This window comes from Propithecus coquereli, unplaced genomic scaffold (assembly GCF_000956105.1).
Source record: "Propithecus coquereli isolate 6110/MARCELLA unplaced genomic scaffold, Pcoq_1.0 Scaffold181, whole genome shotgun sequence".
Taxonomy (NCBI): domain Eukaryota; kingdom Metazoa; phylum Chordata; class Mammalia; order Primates; family Indriidae; genus Propithecus; species Propithecus coquereli.
The window spans coordinates 3,378,368-3,397,084 of NW_012142857.1; positions in this window are offsets into that span (position 1 = coordinate 3,378,368).

Sequence of the window (18,717 nt, forward strand, 5' to 3'; positions counted from 1 at the left end):
ATTAGAAAATGGGCTGTTGACCATTTCAAGGCAACAATCAATTTCATAGTTCACAGGTCAGGTCAAGTTTCTTTCTAATGATCTAGGAAAGAAGGCAGCATTAGGGGATAATGAACTCCGCGGCTGATAGACTCGATCTATGGCCGGTGGCCGCCGAGTGGCAGCCCGGGCCGGCTGTAGATGGAGTTCTCCTGTGGGCCTGTGTAAAAGCCTGGCCGGGCGACAGCCCATGATGTCATCAAGGCAGCCTCTGGGATGACTGGCTTTTTTTTTTTTTAAAGACCAAGTGGTTGCCAAAGCTCTTGGTAGTCAATGGGCAGCGTGGTGGAACCCCATTAATGTGGTTTGCGCGGAGAGCTTCCCCTTTTCCGGGAAGTGGAAATGGCTCCACTGTTAATCACCTGGCCTGAGCGGGGCCGGGCGGCCTGGGGGAGGATGCAGACCTCTCAGCCGGCTGTTCCAGGGGCTCAGCCACAGCTTGTCAACAAGCAGGGATCCCCCAAGTCACTGGGAGATTCCATAGCAGGAAGTGCAAGACTTTGTCCGTGGGTACCCCAGGTCCCTTTGTAAAACTGAGAGGGATCAAAGTTTGGGGAGAGGGGCGAGTAGCAGGGGTGGAACAGGACATTTGGCACAGAGAAAATGTGCAAAGAAGGCGTGGCCAGTAGCCAAGGATGGCCCCACACAGCCTCTAATCCTCTTCCCACCCCGAGAGCACGCGGAGCTTTGAACTGGATCAGGAACCAGCTCTGCCTTCTGATCGCTGCCACCTTATGACCAAATGGCCAATGGACCCCAAAGGCAAGAGACACCAGGTCCCAGAGCTTCCACTTTTCATCTAGAGAGGAATTTACTTTTAAAAGGCTTTGAGATTTCTTGATGTAATGAAATGCTTTAAAAATGTCTGTCCAACGCACTACGCCTGGGTTGGTCCAACCTCTGTCATTATTTGAGGGGCAGCGGAGAAGGGGCTCCCACCTCAAAGTAGACCCCCCGGTGGCCTGATCTTGATGCCTAAAATCTCGTCCTTAGACATCTGTTTAATTAAACATCATATCCTCTTTCTTTCAAGATGTCAATCTGCCCTGCAGGTGACTGGTCTACCTGCAGGTGACTGGTCTACCAGTTCAGAGTAGGTGGTTAATTTGGTGATAAGTGGCCCAGAAAAGAAGAGAGAAATGACAAGCTGGCCATCTTCTATGCCGTGGTGTTGACAGGGGCTGCTGTTTAACCTTGAGTGTCCCCTGAGAGGTTTGCATTGGCCATGAGCCTCTGGTAGTGCTCCTCTGGGAACGAGTAAAGGGAGTGGAGAGGGAGATTCTTGGAGCTGGGAGAGAGAGGAGAGAAGGAGAGGCAGGGAGAGGTAGAAAAACACAGGCCCCCTCCTGCCCCATTGCCACCTTCAAGTGTGCATGTATTTGCACATGCCATTCCTGGCCCTTTCTGCTGCCCTGTTTCCCTCCTGTTGGTCTAGAAAACTCCTGGTCCTCTTGCAGGTCTCCCCTCTGCTGTAGAAGTGTTCCTGAGTGACCCCTCCCACTCCCAGAAGTTAACAGCCCCTTCTCTGCCCTCCCCCGGGGCCATGTGCATGGACGCGCCAGACTAAACTGTGACGATTGGTTTGTTCCACTCTGTACTGGACTGAAAGCTCCTTGAAAGCAAGAACCTGTCTGTTCACCTTGGTACCCCCGGCCTGCTCAGCACGTGGTTCCCCACGGCTGGCACTCAACACGTACTTGCTGAACTGCACGCAAGCAGAGCAGCCAGCCAGGCCTGGGCGAGCCGATCACACCCAGGGTGGCCGGATTGAGGGCAGCTCCTGAGAGGGGAGGGTGGGGACAGAAGCCAGGGCTGTTTCTAGAGGGCCAAGTCCAGGCTCAATAACATATACTCCGCATCCCTCTATAAGCATTTTCAAAAGGGTGAAATGAGGCTGTAATCACTAAGTTTTGTTGGGGGAAAGAACACAAAAGAGCAGTCTTTGGTGTGTGGGGCAGAAGGAGGGGCCGTCTCTCCTGTTCTGCCCCCACGACAGCAGCAGGGATGGCAGGGTTAAGTTTATAGGCTGACTGGATACCTAGGTGTCAAGAAGAGTCCCAGTGTCCCCTGTCATTCCACTTGACATAGCCTCCTTCCTGTGCCCTCCAGTGCTCTGTCTTCTTGAGTCGCTGCCCTGTGTTTGGGCCCAGAAGGCCTCAGAATTTCAGGCTCCTGCCGTGAGGGGCAGGTCTAACGCGGGAATGCACACCCGGGTCAGTCCCTGCAGGACAGACCCAAGCGGCAGATGGAGGGAAGTGTACGAAGACAGGAAAGCTCCTGATGACATTGGAAATGCTGGACACCAACACCCCTAGGATGGCCATTTGGAAACGGTTGTTAAGGAAGATGTGACATCAGGACACTACGGAGGAAGTGGTTTGTAAAAGGTCCACGGAGACCAGCACCCTCACCCTGGTCTACCTCCCAGGCTTGCCAGCCCCCCGAGCTCAGCTGCCTTGGAGGCTGTTGCCTGTGCCCCTCCTTCCTGCCTTGCTCTGGAGAGAGGCCCTGCGCTAAATGACGATTCTGCACCCACGCAGGGCGGGAAAGGCAGACGCCAAGCGGCTCGGATCAGCTTTGGCCGTCATCACAGGAGGTGTGAAGAACAACCCCACAAACGGGTCTGTAACAACCTCCTCCTCCTTCCCCTCATTAATCTCACGCAGTGGAGGACGGGAGAGAGCCGGTGCAGCCCCGCAACGTACGTACATTACTGAATTAACCAGGCATGTAATTAGCGCTCAGGTGCTCCGTGGAGAAGAACCGCTCGCCATTAGTCAAATTTAGCTTTAATGTCCTCAAGTTGGGGGAGCTGCAGTGGAGTCCCCCAACTCTCCAGCATCCCCTCCCCGCCTCCCCTCCCTCCTGTTTGTGGAATGTGATGGTTGGGGCATTTGCGGGTGCTTACGGAAATTTATGGAACTGTTTCTAGTGCTGTAAATCATGTCCTGACAAGGAAGTTAGTGGTCCTGGTGCTGGGGTATGAAGGAGCCTGCGGGAGCCGGTCGTGGAAGCAGTTGGCCCCTTCTCTGTCTCAGAGTCTTACATGAATGAGATGGAGACCAATGCTGTTATTTATTAAATGTTAGAGGGGCCTTGGTTATAAAGCCACCTTTGCAGTCTGTGTGGGGCATTTTGTCTACGAGGTGACACTATGTTACAACTGCAATAAGAAACCCATGAGGTCTTCGATCTAAGACCTAAAGATGAGGTTGTGACCTCAGCCTTTCTCTGCAGCCGTATCTCCTACAAACTCTTGGTAAAAGTTGTCCCAATAGGCAAACCGATTCATCATCCCAGAGCATAGCTTGCCTTTTTTTTTTTTTTGCTACCCTTTTCCTGATTCTGTTCTTGGAATGCCCCTTCTCACCAGCCCCGCCAAGTCCAGCTCAAATCTCACCTCTGCCATGAAGCTTTCTTTGACCAGTGCTTTTGTGGAAAGAACTCCAGGAACCTGGGAGGTAAGATTTCCCGCTCCCAGGCATCAGATGGGGTTGACTTTACTGCCTCTGATGCAAGGTCAGTTTAATGTTAGGTCAAAGTAGCAGTCCCACTAGGGTGACTGGGAAATGCCACGTGGGAAGGTAGCATGGGGAAAGGGGCGGGGGCAAAGAGGGACGGGAAAGGTGGTCCACGGCCCCAGGCTGGCGCACAACCTTGCCAGCTTCAGACAGTTGAACTTGAATTACGACTATAGGAGTGTTGCCTTGAATAGATGGCACCTGGCAACAACGGGCTTATTCCTAGAGCCTAGATATTCCGAATCAGTTTTGTACTTATTCACATGTGTTTATATGCTCACCTCTAAGGGGTTTCATATGCTTTTATATGTGTTTGGTGTATCGCCCTATTGAAATTAGAGTTGGGGTTCTGTCCGCTTCATGGGTCAGGCCCAGCATGGGGGTGCTCAGATTTTTCCGTGCATTGACATAGATTCTGCATGTCATGCTAGTCCAGCCCAGTGCCCTCTCTTCTGGCTTGCCCTGGGCTTAGGGCTCCTGAGTTTAGGGCTGGAAGCAAGAGGTGATTAGACAGTATCAGCAATGTGAGATTACCTGACCCCGTACAAAATAATTCCATGCGTGCTCCCATGCGGCTCACTGTATCCGTGTCTCTTTACAAGTATCTGGTTTTGGAACATTTTAATCTCACTATTTCCTGAGCCCCTGGTGTTTGAACCACATTAGAAACTTTCAGTGAGTTCTATGATACTGAGCTCCCCTCCCCCTTTCTCAGTTATAACTGGCAGCTTCTATTCTATTTTGCTTTTATGCAAAACCATGCCAACGGAGTTTCAGGCCACCTTAGGATAAGACATGTCTCTAAGCCTCTCATCTCTGAGCAGTGTGTGCCAAAAATTTATTGTTTGGGTACTCATTGATGGCCCTGGTCTCCCATTCTTGAATCTGCTCCTTTTGATAAAACATGCTCTTTAATTAAAAACATCCTCCAGACACAGAGACGGCTGCTCATTCCCCATTCAGCAGCAGCAAAGGAGAGCGGGGCCAGCGAGATGGTAGAGGCCCATAACTTAATTCCTGTGCATTAGCTCTGTCCTGCCTGCGCCCTTTCCAATCTTGGCTTTCCTGCTAGTAAAACAAGCAGGATTAGCGCATGATAAGAGAAGCTGGGGTCGTAATTACACCCTATGCAACGGGGCAGCAGAACCACCAAATAAATCCCCGGACAATTATTAAAATGGCCCAATGCATTACACAAATTAGAACAGGCTGGGACTTTTGGGGAGAAGGGAGGGGAGTGAAGACCCAGTATTTAAGTGTTCTTGTAAGCCATCTAAGATATTAATGTTGCAAAGCTCCTTATGAATATTTAAGAACATAAAATGGAGCTTCGCTGCAGCCGCGCATCACCGCAGAATCCTGTAATACAGCTGAGTCCACTTAGGAAGCCGGGCCTGTGTCCGCGGCAGATTGAAGCCAGATGAAACAGGGCTGGTGCGCTCGCGGTGCAAATGCTCGTCGCAGAGCAGTTTAACGATGCCGCATTATGTCCTCGTGGACGAGGATTTAGTTAAAGACTCCAACAACTTTGATGGGTGGGACGCCCATCAAACGGAAACCCGTTTCTCCCACTCCCCAGTGGTTTTAGGGGCTTGACGTTGTCCCTTACTGGGTGGTGACACAGAACCAATGCAGTCTTTATTTGCCCATTTCGTTCAAGTCCAGGTTACACATGACCCTCTTAGCACTGGGGTCCTGGGACCCCTTGGCTTGCCCAGCAGTGATTTCTCAGAGCTGCCTTTGTGGCCCTGTTAAGCTGATTTCTCACAGGCAACAATTTAGTTCTAAGTTCTCACAAGGAGTGGATGACGTGCCCTGGATAGCAGGGGAGGGCTGCTCTGCTGGGGAAAGTGGCGTACTCGGAAATCACGTCAGGTGGATCAGCCTCGCGTGTCCTGCTGCTGGGAGCGGAGGCGTGGGCTCCTGCGAGGGGGCTGGAGACACCAGGTCAGCAGGACACGAGTGTTGGGCAGGAACTCAGAGGCCGTGGGCTCTGGCTTCAGCTCAGCCATGGTCTCGTTTCTGTCCCGCTTTCCCCATCTGTCCAGTGGGAATGGTGTTCCTGGCAAGTCTGGCCAGTAATGGAAAAATAGACATGGGTACACTTGGGAAGAAGGGTCCTCTAGAACATGTGGCGTTAGGATTGTTAATCTATCTTGACTTATATTTGCTAGGGGTTCTGCTTTTCCCCTTCAGAGCTTTTCTCACTTCATTCCGCTTCCAGGTGAAGGGAAAGAAGGAAATGGTCCTGTCTCTGCTCACAGACCACCTGACCCCCTTCCAGACTCCTGGCCGCCTCTCTTCAGGCTTCAGGCAGCTCTGAGGGCCGCAGACCCTGTAACTTCCAGGGCGGCCTGCAGCTGGGGCGGCCTGTGAACGAGCAGAGTGGGCATTTGCCTGCGTCGTGGGGGACGGGGGGGCTCTGAGGACACCAAAGAGCTTCCTTCATTACACAGAAATGTTGGGGTGAGAGAGGAAAAGAAAATTCCACACCTCCCAGGGCTTCGGGCCCCAGACGTAGGGAAGGGAATATGGCATAAAAGACAGACAGACAGACAGCCTGGACTGGTGCAGGTGAAGGTGGGCCAGGTGCTTTCAGGCCCTGCCTGCAGTCCAGGTGGAGGGCACACTGGTCCAAGCAACCTGGCGGTTCACGCTGAGTGGCGTCCACAGCACACATGGGACTATGAGTTGGCAATATGTTCCTTTTTTCAGAAGCTCACGACAGAAAAATTCCTTGATCTCATTATTTTTCGAAGTTTGATAATGATATTAATAGCTACCATTTATTGAGGAAGCACACAACCACCCTGAGAGCTACAGCTAGGTATTGTTATCTCCACTTGACGAAGAGAGCTCAGGGAAGTCCAGGTTCTCACTGCCAGTGTGCACGCTCTCTCTCTCTTTCTCTCTCTCTTTCTCCCTCTGTCTCTCTCCCTCTCCCCTCTCTGCTCTCTTTCTCTGTCTCAAAGTTTCTGGTACACACACAAAAAGGTACCATCTTCTCAGGAAGGATATTATGTCTGGCCCAGACCATTTGACACCCACTTCCAGCCCTCATGGACACTTCCAGCCAGGCTTACCCATACAAGAATGAGCTTTATTAAATCTAAATGAATCGAGTCCTAAAAACACTGGCTCAGCTGACCTGGGTTCACATCATACCTCCTTAGTTACTTACCGTCGGTGTGACCTTGCACAGCTTATTTGTCCTCTTTGAGCCTCAGTTTCCTCATGGGAAGAGGGGTGGGGACGTGTAAGAGCACCCACCTCCCTGGGCTAATGTGGAGATTCAAGGAGATAATGCCTGTGAAGTGCTTGGTATGTGACCCGGACTCTGTGCACACACAGTAGTTGTCATTATCTCCATCACACGGCTGAGATGCCTCCTCTAGCAGAGATGTTTTCCACCAAGAGCTTAAAACTCAGACACCTGCAGGGAACAATATCACATATGAAGCCTTTATCTGCCAGCAGTGTTATAAGTCTAACAGCATGAAGTGTGGACCAGACACCCTCCATGGTCCCTGTCAATGCTGAGATGTGTTGATTCTATTAAATACCTTCGAGTGATGGGGAATTTGTAACAAGGGGGCACAGATGAGGTGCCTAGAGGTGTAGGAAAGAGGTGGTAAGAGGTGAAAGAAGGCCTGTTGCAAGGAGAGAATAACTTTCAGCAGAGCTGCGTTTCTCTAGGTTTCTGAGTCAGTCTTTGGGTTCTTTTTGTTGGCTATTTGAGACAAAGGTAAGCAAAGCTGACCTTTCCCCTAAATAACATGATTTGCAAATGCTATCAATTAACTTCTCAATATTATTAGTTAACAAATATCATTAATGTTTGTTAGCCGTGATGCTAAATACTTTGTCATTTAATCCTCACTCACAATAACTATCATTCTTATGTTGCAATCGCAGAAACCAAGGCTCCAGTTCACACAGCTGCAAGTGGTGGTGCTGAGTTTGAACCTGGACTGTCTGAATCTAGAGCTGTGCCTAGATTATACCTCCTTATAAATGTTCCTGAGATTGTGATGCTTTGGCCCTGGCTCCAATTTCACTTTGCAGTTGTAGAATTCATGTGGTCCCTGTCCTCTACACACTTATATTTAAAAATATTTAGTACCTATCTGTGTGCCAGGTGCTAACGTAGTCTGTTGTTGGAAAAGATGTTACTGACCCATCATCACTGGGCCTCAAAGCGTTGGTTGGGGTTTGTGTTGGGACGTCCACACTCTCAAATCCCCCTTGTCTGGGTGCTTGCATGCATTTATAGAATGGCTGCTCAGGATTGGTGACACAGTCTGAAGTGAGGGACCAGAATGTTTCTCGCTTCATATGAAACTAACTGGCTGCCAGGTGCAATGGTGGTTCCCTGAGGATTATAGGACCACAGGATTGTGAAGCTGGAAGAGTCTTTGATCTCATCAGATTTTAACTAACTGAGCTGACCAGGCCAAGCTGAGGAAGACAGGATTATCAAACATACACAGAGCGAAGGAACTTACCTATGTGCCGTGTATGGCCCATCTCACTCTTGCTTGGAAAATCTTCGTCTTTCTTCTTTTGCAATCTAAACCTTGTTCTTTTTCTGTGAAAGCTTTTGTCTATTTCAGCCTTCACTTGTCTACTTTTCCTTTGAATGTGAGGGGCATTTATAATCTGTAGACACTTAATGTTATTGTATTCTGTTGGTGTTCTCTGTTTTATGGGGAAGAGTTCTGTTTCTACTAGACTCTGGTTTGGAGGATGGTGAGTGCTTTAAGGGAGGGGGCTGTGTTCACCTGCATAGTGCCTGAAACACAATAGTTACAAAAAGTGGTTAAAAAAAATGACTGGATAGAGAGAAACTATGTCTTGTCTTGAATCTGCACTGAGCCTAGCACACGACTGATTACATGGTGGATACATGTTGGACGCATGGTGTTTACCAATACTACTGATCCTTCACAGATTAATTCTCTCTAAAATATTTTTCTAGGAAACCTCACCTCCAGTACCCAGGTACCATGGAGGGTGCTGCATAGGTCCTTGTATGGCCTTTGAGAAGCTGTGCTTTTCGCTGAGAGAAGTTTTGTGTCGTGTTATACTCTTGAAAGGCAGAGATGTGGCTTCCTGACAGGGCCAGCAGATTTAGGGAAAAACAAACCTTGAGACAGGAACACAACCATTTCCGGAGATTCCCCCTGGGGTTCTACTGAGGGGCAGCAAACCAGCCCACAGTAACTAGAAAGTCATGGAGTCTTCCAGGTGAACTTCAAAGATGATCTATTTTAGTGGTTTTCTAACCTTTTCTTAAAAAATATGCCTTAGATCTCTTCCTCAATGAAAGCCTATAAGTTGAATTTGATGTTTCTCTGATTGAAGTGGAGTGTGGTGCCCAGAGTCTTATATTCTTAGCTCCTAGAGGATCTCTGAGAACCCTCTATAGCTTCCTAGAGAATACTTTGAGAATAAACATTAGCGATTATAGCGGACCAGTGTCATTTATTTTGGTGACCCAGCACCTAAACTAGCGTTCCATTTGGGGAGAACATAATTTAATTTAATTTTATTGAGACAGTCTCACTCTGTTGCCTGGGCTGGAGTGCTGTGGCATCAGCATAACTCACAGCAGCCTCAAACTCCTGGGCTCAAGTGATCCTCCTGCCTCAGCCTCCTGAGTAGGTGGGACAATAAATATGCACCACCACACCAGGCTAATTTTTTCTATTTTTAGTAGAGATGGGGTCTCACTCTTGCTCAGGCTGGTCTTGAACTCCTGAGCACAAGCAATCCTCCTGCCTCAGCCTCCCAAAGTGCTAGGATTGTAAGCGTGAGCCACCATACCTGGCCAAGAACATAATTTTAGATCAGGATGAATTTATGGATATGGGTGCATTTATCAGAGATATTGGATTCAGCATGCTGGCTCAAGTATCTGGGATTTCTACGTATTTTCTCGTATGGCTTACTGAAACCTGTACTTGATAATGGCCCATGAGGAAGGCCCAAAAACCCTTGATACCATGTAAAGAATAACAACAACAACAAAAAGATAGAAAGGTTGACACAGATTTATCATATGTAACCTACTTATCCACTCTTAACTGTATGCCCTAAGAGGGACCGGAAGATGCTTCCTTTACTGACTCACTGAGAAATACTGTAATGGGGGGTGCCAACATCTTTGACAAGTGCCATAAAGGCTGTTATCTTTATGCTGAGGGCAATGGAGCTGAAATTGGATCCCTAGTTTCACTGGGGATACTAGGATCCTCAGGGGAAGAGACCAAGGAGTGACACTTGTAAAACCTCCAGAGGCAAGGTGGTGCATGCATTATTTAATGTCCTTAATTGCATCAGAATCCATGCTGGCTAGCTTAAACAGAAGAGAGATTTGATAAAAGGATATCAGGTAGCACAGAGGATACCTTTGGACAGAGGGTGGCTAAAGAGAAAAGCCTGGGGCTGTGGGGTGGCTTTAGTGAGATGCCACTGCTCCCTGGCACTGGTAACACTCAGGCCCAGATGCCAGGCACTCTGCACTCTCACCATTGCAGGGCTGGCTGCCTCCGCCATTGTGCTTGCTAGATGTCAGTGCCACTGCACTTAGCTCACTTCCAAATCCAATTTTCACACAGATAGATCTGATTTGTCAGAATGTAAGTCACATACCTGCAGCTTAACTGCAAGGGAATCTGGGGATGTGAGAACTTTTCGCTGGGCATTTTACTGCACTGCAAAATACTGTGTTTCTCTTAGGAAGGAAAAGGTGGAGAATGGCTATTGGGTAAGCATCTGACAATGTCTAACATTGCATGCTTCCAGGCTAGTATGCTAGTCAGAATGGTCTCGACCCATTGGGATCTTAAGGATGGCTGATTGATTATGATGTCTTTGCCATGAAATATGTGGACAGTCTTCTAAAAACCTTCTTAGTCCATATAATCAAAACAAACTAATGAACAACAATCACTAGACCTACAGGACAGATGCCTCCTTTGAGTCACCAAATATAGAGAATCATTGCTCCTCATCCAGTTCCTAAACTTGAGCCACAGACCCAGACCCAATTTAAAAAAGGAGAGGCCAGATACCTTTGGGGGAAGAACTCGGCAATTAAATCACATGTATTAATATATACTGCAAATCCTACTCCTGGGTGTCTTCCAAGATCTCTGGAGCCATTTATCAAGGTAACAATGGCTTGGGGGAAAAGGATTTATACCTTTTAGATCTTCCATTGACTTAGAGATAATTTGGGGGATCCATTATACCACTGCAGTCCACTAGTCAGGAGGGGAATCTTGTGGGGGTCAGGTGATAAATTTTGACATCATAGTTGGCCTAGTGGACCACAAGCCCACTCCATGTTATTTTTCTAAGTTCCTGACTGTATAGTTGGAATAGATACCTTCGGTACAAGGCAGGATTATTATTAATGAATTGATTTTCTAAAAGGTTGCTATGTCAGAAAGTGCCAAATGAAAGACTTAAAGTAGTAAACCAGAAGCAATACCCTATCTCTGGGGGAAGTCATTGAAGCCATCAAAGACTTGAAAGGTGTGATATGGTGATTTCTATCTCAAGCTCATTTTAATCACTTATTTATCCATTGCAGAAAGTGAAGATGTCCTGAAGAGTGCCAGTAGATTATTACAAACATGATCAAGTGGCCTCCAATGACAGCTACTCTGGATATGGCCACCTTACTGAAGCAAATAGCCCAACTCCTGCAGCTAGTTATAAGGCCAGTGTTTCATTTGAAAAATTCAGTTCCAATAACAAGACAGTTTGCTTTCACCTGACAATAACTGCAGTACACTTCACTGCTCCGGCTCCCCATCTCTCTGTCACAATTTAGTCCATAGAGATATTTAATCATCATCCTACAAGGAATCAGGCTGATCTAGCATGTTGACAAAATCATACTGAAAGGACTTAGAGAGGAGGAGATGTATGTACTGTAGACACCCGAGTAGGATATATCAACGCCAGGGGTGGGGGTTGAATTACGTGAAAATACAGGCAACTAATGATCATTAAACAATTTCTTATTTCTGTTCACTGTCTTTTGAAATATATAGGCATAGACTTCTAAATAAAATTTTGTATGGTTATAATTAGTTTGTTCTTTCTATTTTATGTTTCTTTCACTTATCGTAATTTTATATATGTATTATGTGTGGACGTTGTGAGCTTTCACTCCTACTTACAATGCTGTAATCTGCTTAGCTTGGCTGTCCCACTAGAGCTTAGGTTGTTACTGGTTTTTCTCTATTCTAAGTACTGTTGCTATAAATGTCTTTATATAAATTGCTTTTTTTTATTTGGATTATTTCCTTAGGGTGTATTTCCTTAAAGTGGAATTATTATGTCAAAAGGTATGATCAATTTTATAGCTTTTGATACATATTGCCCTACTGCTCTCCAGACAGATTGAACCAATTTACAATCTGCTGCAGACAGTACCTAGGCATGCTACGTTCCCACAGTTCCCCTAATTGGATTTTCTATGTTTTATTTATTTTGGTTAATTACTATCATGCAATGATACTTTAAAGTTTTATTAATATGCATTTCTTTAATTGTTAGGAAGTCTTGTGCACCACACAATGTGACAATGCTCTTTGTCATTCTACGGTTTGTTCATATTATTCTGGTTTCCCTGATGAGTTTGTAAGTCTATCAGTGGTAGAGACTGTGCATCATCCATGTATCCATCTGTCCATCATTTATCAGTGTGAGCATGTTCCAGTCCAGGGACTGTGCTATGATGGAGGGATACAGGAGAATAAGAGGTAGTGCTCACCATTAAGGGACTCTCATCATAGTTGGGGAGAGCAACAAGACCAGTGATTATAATTAAATGTCACTTAAAATTGCACAAGGTGCTAATGGGGTTCAGAAGAAGAGCATAAGGAGGGCTTATACAAGCTGTCCTTAGAAGAAATGTTGGAATACTTCCAAAAGGAACCATGCCTGTGTTCAGGGATCCAACCTTCAGAGAGAGTGAATCAAGCTTTAGGAGATAAGTAAAAGTTAACTGGTTAGCTGGCAGGGGGAAAGGTGGATTGTGCACTTCAAGAAGAAAGAGCAACGTGTGTCAAATGGGCGTGAAGCAAGTGCATTATGTGACTTCAAAGAAGGGTCTGAGCAGAGATGTGCTGGGAGAAAGGCTGTAAACCTAGGTGAATCTGTTAGGATGTTTTTGGCTCTAAATAATAGAAAACTCTGACTCAACTGATTTAGACAGTAAGATAAATTTGTTATCTTATTAAGCAAGAAGTTCAGAGGTCGGGCTCCTCCAGGATTAGTTAACTCTATGACTTGACAATGCCATTAAGGATCTGGGTTCTCTCTCTAATTCTTTTTTTTACCTTGTCATCCTAGCGGGCTTCCCTCATGGTTACCAGTTGAAAAGGGACTATCTCTTCCTTGTGTCTCTTTTCAAGAACAAAGAAAAACCTTTCCCAAAAGCTTCACAGAGGCCTTTCTACTTCTTGGCAAATGCTGAGTCACACGCACATTCCCAAAACAAAGCTCCAGCAAAGGGAATGGGATGACCATGACCCGCTGAGATGCTGCAGGACTTATTTATGGGCTGAGAATAGGATCAACTTCCCTGAGAACTGGAACTGATCAAAATCATAGTTTAGCAAAGAAGAAAGGGGAAAGGGATTTTGAATAAATAATCAATTGCACGCGGTATATTAGGGAACTATCATTTGTGTCCTCTATGAGGCTGGTTGGTTCATGTATGGTCACTTCTGAATTATTTTCTATGGAGACCTTATCATGAATCAGCTTTGAGTCATGTGGAGTTCCAGCAGGAGAGTCATAGCAATAGTCTCTACCCTTCCCCAATAAAATAGTGGGGGAAGAGAGATGAATGGAGTCACTAAATAAATATTCATCTCACACTTGCTATGTGCCAGACACAGCGCTAGTTGCCATGGATGCAGAGAAGAATAAGCTGCAGCACTCGGTTCTTGCCCTCAAAGAGCTCACGACTGAGGGTAGATGAGGAGATAGGTAAAGGGATAAACAGCTTCACATACTGATTAATATAAAGTTATAACAACTAGAGTTGTCCTTTTTTAGTATGTGTTATATTCTACCTAGTTTTCACACTTAATTTTTACAGCTCCCATTATTTCCTCCATTTGCTGTTGAGTGAAGTGAGTCTCAGAAGGATGGGTGCCTTGTTCATGTCCTTATAGCTAGTAGGGGTGAGAGCTAGGACTTGAACTGAGGTCTGCCGACTCAGAACCCATGCCCTTAAGTGTTCTGCTGTCATCTCCTTGTCATGTACCCAACTACCTATGTGCCATGAATATACACAGCGAGGTTATGCTCGCATTGTCAGGGGTAGGGCTGTGACCATTCTGCAAAGGAAGTACAATGTGAGCTGTGTCTTGGAGAGCTGGAGGAGTAACCAGACAAACAAGGTGGAAAAGAGCTTCTGGCCAAGGGGAAGAATGTGTGCAAAAGGCTTAGAGGCAGAAAAAAGCTGGAAGATGGGGCACACTAGGAGTTGGGACTGAAGAGCTAGGGTGGGCAAGAGGGAGCTAGGCTAGTATCTTAAGCTTAAAAGTTTGGATTTATCTCGTGGGAGATGAACAAAAAACCTTCTGAGGTTTTTGAAGCCAATACAAAGACCATCTTGAAAGTAGCATATTGGAAAATGGATTTGGAAGAGTCAGGAGCCTGGAGAGACCAGTTAAAGAGCTGTTGTATGATCCAGATGAGAGATAATTAGGAAAGAAAGTGCAGTAATAAGAGACATTTTAGAGAGAGAATTAAGAGAATTTGGTGATTTATTAGATTTTGGGGCGAAGATGACTCTCACATATCTGGCTTGGGAAACAGGATCAATCATGGTGCTGTATATTCAGGAATCCCTGTTCGTGGGTGACAGAAACTCAACTCAAATTATCTTAATAAGAAAATATGTAAAGATTCTTGTAGCTGGCAAGAAATTGAGGTAACTCCTAGAGTTGAAGGAAGAGATGGAGGAACTAAGGTCTCAATTCCTCTAGGGAATTATCTGTCTCCCATCTTTGCCTCTCTCTGCCTGACCTTTTCTACATGCCAGCAAAGACAACCCCTACTCACTTCCAACATGCATCCCCAATCTTTGCAGTGGGAAGACAGCTTTCCTTACCCATAGGCCTGTGTGAGTCATAGGCTCATCCCAGACCAATCCCCGTATCCGGGGAAATGGGGTATTGTGGAGGCCAGACCAGGATCAACTACTCAATCCTGTGGGCAGAAGAAAGGCAGTGGGGCAGAATGTCCTGGGTGGCTCAAGATAATACCTATCACGCTGCACTGTAGACACTGTTGGCCAAGAGAGAGGCAGTGGGGGAAGGGCATCAATTGGCTTTCAATCCAGTTCCGATTTGGGTGTGTGTGATTCACAGCATCAAACTCTCCAGCAGACTCCAAGTGCTATCATATTTTATTGAAATCAACATGCTGGTGAGACAAGGAGGCTGACAGACAGCAGATGGCTCCCACATAGAAAGGCTAATCAATTCAGACAAACAACAGCCATCATAAAAGAGTGGAACGTACACAGCATGCACACACATCCGAACAGCTCAGAGACAAAGGCTCTTGCTTGGCCTCATGAGGAGAGAGAAACAACTTCTAGGAGACAATGTGAGGGAAACTCTGGGCCTTTCAGACCCTCTCCAGCTGACCTTACCTTCCACCGCTCACCCACGCAGATCTCTGCAGCTCTTGCACTGAACCCGTCAGGCTTCCTGAGACTCACTTTGCCACACCTTTGCTCACTGCCTCCCCTCTTCCTGGGGTACCCTATCCTCTCCCCTCGTTCTGAGCCAGTCCTCAAGGTCCAGCTCAAGTCCTCCTTCTTCCTAGAGACTTGGATTGTTGTTAATGCTCCATGGATGTGTTTGTGACCAGTTATCCCAACCAGATTAATTAGATTGCTGGTTTCCCGAGAAAACCAGCAATGTGGGAATGTGTAAGGTGGCATGCCTTACACATTCCCACATACCTAGCAGAACTTGGCACAGGACCTTGAACTAAGTTCTTCATGAAAGTTCATTAATTCACTTCCAACCTTGGAATAAGGGAGTTATATTTTTTAAGAGATGTAAAAAGTATTTGCCACGTATAGTAAAGGATTAACAATGTCAATGTATTAAAATAAGCCTTTACAAATCAGTAATAAAAGACAAGAAATCCAATTGGGAAGCGGGTGAAGAATATTGACACGAAATTCACAAAACAGCCCATACTTATCAAAAAGGAAACTTTACTAGTTATTGAAGAGATATAAATTAAAACAATGTTTTCAATTTTTGCTTATCAAATTGGAGGAGATTTAAAAATGGATTTGGTATTGTTAGTGAGAGCATAGGGAAACAGCTACTCATATAATATAGTTGCGATTGCATATGAGTACAGCTTTCCTGGAGATTAATTTGGCAATTGGTATTAAAAGTCTTAAAAATGTACACACTTTCAAAATCTGTAATTCTGCTTCTAGACTTTTATCCTAAGAGTGTAATCAGTGCTGCACACATAGATTCTATGTAAGGATGTATACCTTAATATGATGGTGAGTGACCTGCCTGGTTCTCACTTGTTCGGTGTCCAGAAGGCAGCCAGAAAGAGAAGTGGAATGTATACAGTTTCTTACCGTTTGTCTGACTTATAGGTTGACAATTAGTTTGATGCGTGCTGAGATATGGAAACCAGCTTCCTTTCCATTGCTAGGGGATGGTCTACTTTCCCTGGTGGACCCCCACCTGGATCTTCTGTTTTAATCTGAGCTTGTGCTGTGAACACCCCTGTTTTCCATGCCACACTGCATCTCCTATTATTTCTCTGCTCACTTCTCAGGTCCTGAAGGTCTTTGGGGGATCTGATATCCTATATTAGAGGCTGAACTAGCTGGTGGGGTGCAGACTAGAAGAAGGAAACTTATTTTATTACTCTTCAGGTTATTTATGCACTATCAACCCACCTATCAATCCATGCATCCAAATGTCCATCTATTCACGCATCCAAATGTCCATCCACCCATCCATCCAAATATCCATGCACCCAAATATCCATCCATCCATCCATCTGTCTATCCAGACATCCCTTTCCCCTTCCCTCCCAATATGGATTGAGCACATGCTGTGTGCCAGGAACTGTGCAGAGTGTTAGGTTTGCCCAGGTGCTAGGTTTGCACAGGCTTTGGTCTGATCCCTACCACGAAATTACTCACAGTTCAGGGGCAGGAAGGACCACTAAAAATGCAGTTAATTGTTTCTTCTAGAGGTCAACACGCAAGGCCTGGGATTGAGAGGGAGGCGTTGGAGGAGCTGTAAAGAGTTCAGCATGACTGTGGGGTTTGGGGTTCAAGGAAAAGATGAGAGCCTGGGAGGGGCAGGGCATGAGGGTCTTGTGGGCCATGCCTGGGAGTCTAAGCTCTATCTGAGTGGCAAGGGTGGGGAGCATTGAAAGGTTTAAGGGAAGGGAGTTTTAAGTATTTCTGAAAAATCAGACTGGTAGCAGGGAGGTGAATGGATTAGAGGCTTGAGGCCAGCTGGGACATGACTACAGAGATCCAGACAGCAAATTATAATTACCCAGAGGAGAGGCTGGGCTAAAATATGGGTGGAATGGAGAGGGAATAGGGTTAAGAGATGTTACCAAGGCCAAGTTGCCAGGACCCGGTGACAGGTCAGGAGTGTGTGGGATGGGGAGGGTCACGGGGCATTGCAGGGATGTGCAGCAAGAGGACATCAGCAAAGCTCAATGGGTTTCCGACGTGAGCTGGCTAGGCTGGTTGTTGGGATGGCGGAGAAAATGGTTTCTTCCCTTGCCCCATTTCCTCTGGAAGCCCACTCAGCATTCGGCCCTCCTCTCTTTCCTTTCCTCTCCCAGTCTGTCTCTGGAGCTCCTCGGAAGTGGCTGCCATGGACGGCCCAGACATAGCCCTGTGGCCAGGGTCCGGCATCCACATGATTTCCTGGACCACAGGTGGCTGTCCTGACAGCAAGTTCAAGTTCTGCAGCCTGGTCTCACGGTTGGGTGTCTGGGAACACTTGTCCTGCTGAGAAGGTTCCTGGAGGAGTTCATACTTCATTTAACAAAATGTTGAGAGGGGGCCCGCTTTGTGGTCAGCATCAAGCAAGGCACTATGCAAAAGCATCTCTTAGATGGTGATGGCACCTTTTATTCTACTTTCAAGGCCCAGCCTACATGATACTTGTCCTAGAAGTCATTCTTAAGTCTCCACCCCTACCCGGGTTCCCATGGCTTCGACCTCTGTTACATTCCATTTAACATCAAATTGTCATTCGTTCATACGTCTATCCCTTCAGATAGGCTGGGAATTCCTGGGGGCAAGGGACACATATATTCCCCTTTCCCCCTCAGCATATGCCAGCCCAATTCCCCAGCATTTTGAACAGTGTTGGATACAGTTAGCATTCATCACTGGGACGTCTAACTTCGCTGGTGAGGGAACACCGTTGTTTATTTCTTAGCCATGAGCAGTTGCTAAGATTGTTGGGTGTCAGACACAGAAAATTCCCCCAGGGTTTAAAAGCTTATAGCTGCGGCCTGAAGCTCTTAACACATCTCCTCAGTTACCTGATTTCCTCAGATGGGTCGGCCCGCTCCAGGGAAGGCGTTTTGCCCTGGAAATGCGATGCTTTGAAGATTCCCCAGGAAGCGAAACACCCGGCTTTCCGCTTGGGAGTGGGGCTTGTGCCTTTAAGACCTGCCTTGGGAAATCAACCTGAGCAACATAATTGCGATGAAATTATCCCAGATCACACCCACACATTCATTATGAGATTCCTTATTGACACCTTGACAATTTGTTTCAGAAGACGTTATTGCATATTCCTCCCTCTGGAATAGATACAGATGCATATAGACAGACGAGCCCACACGTAATGTATATGCATATCAGTGTGTTTTTATTATATAATTATACGAGGCTATCAATCAGTTTTCATTTGGAACTCTTTGCATTTATAGTTCAGGAAGTTATTTAAAATCGAGAGATGGAGAAGAGAGCCTCTTAGAAGAGCTAAAGAGGAAGGGTTGGATGGGGAGGGCCAGTGAGCGTGTCTTTGCTATTTGAGAACTGCGCCTCCCTCTGCCATGCACATTCCTCCCCGTCTTCCCGATGCCAGGT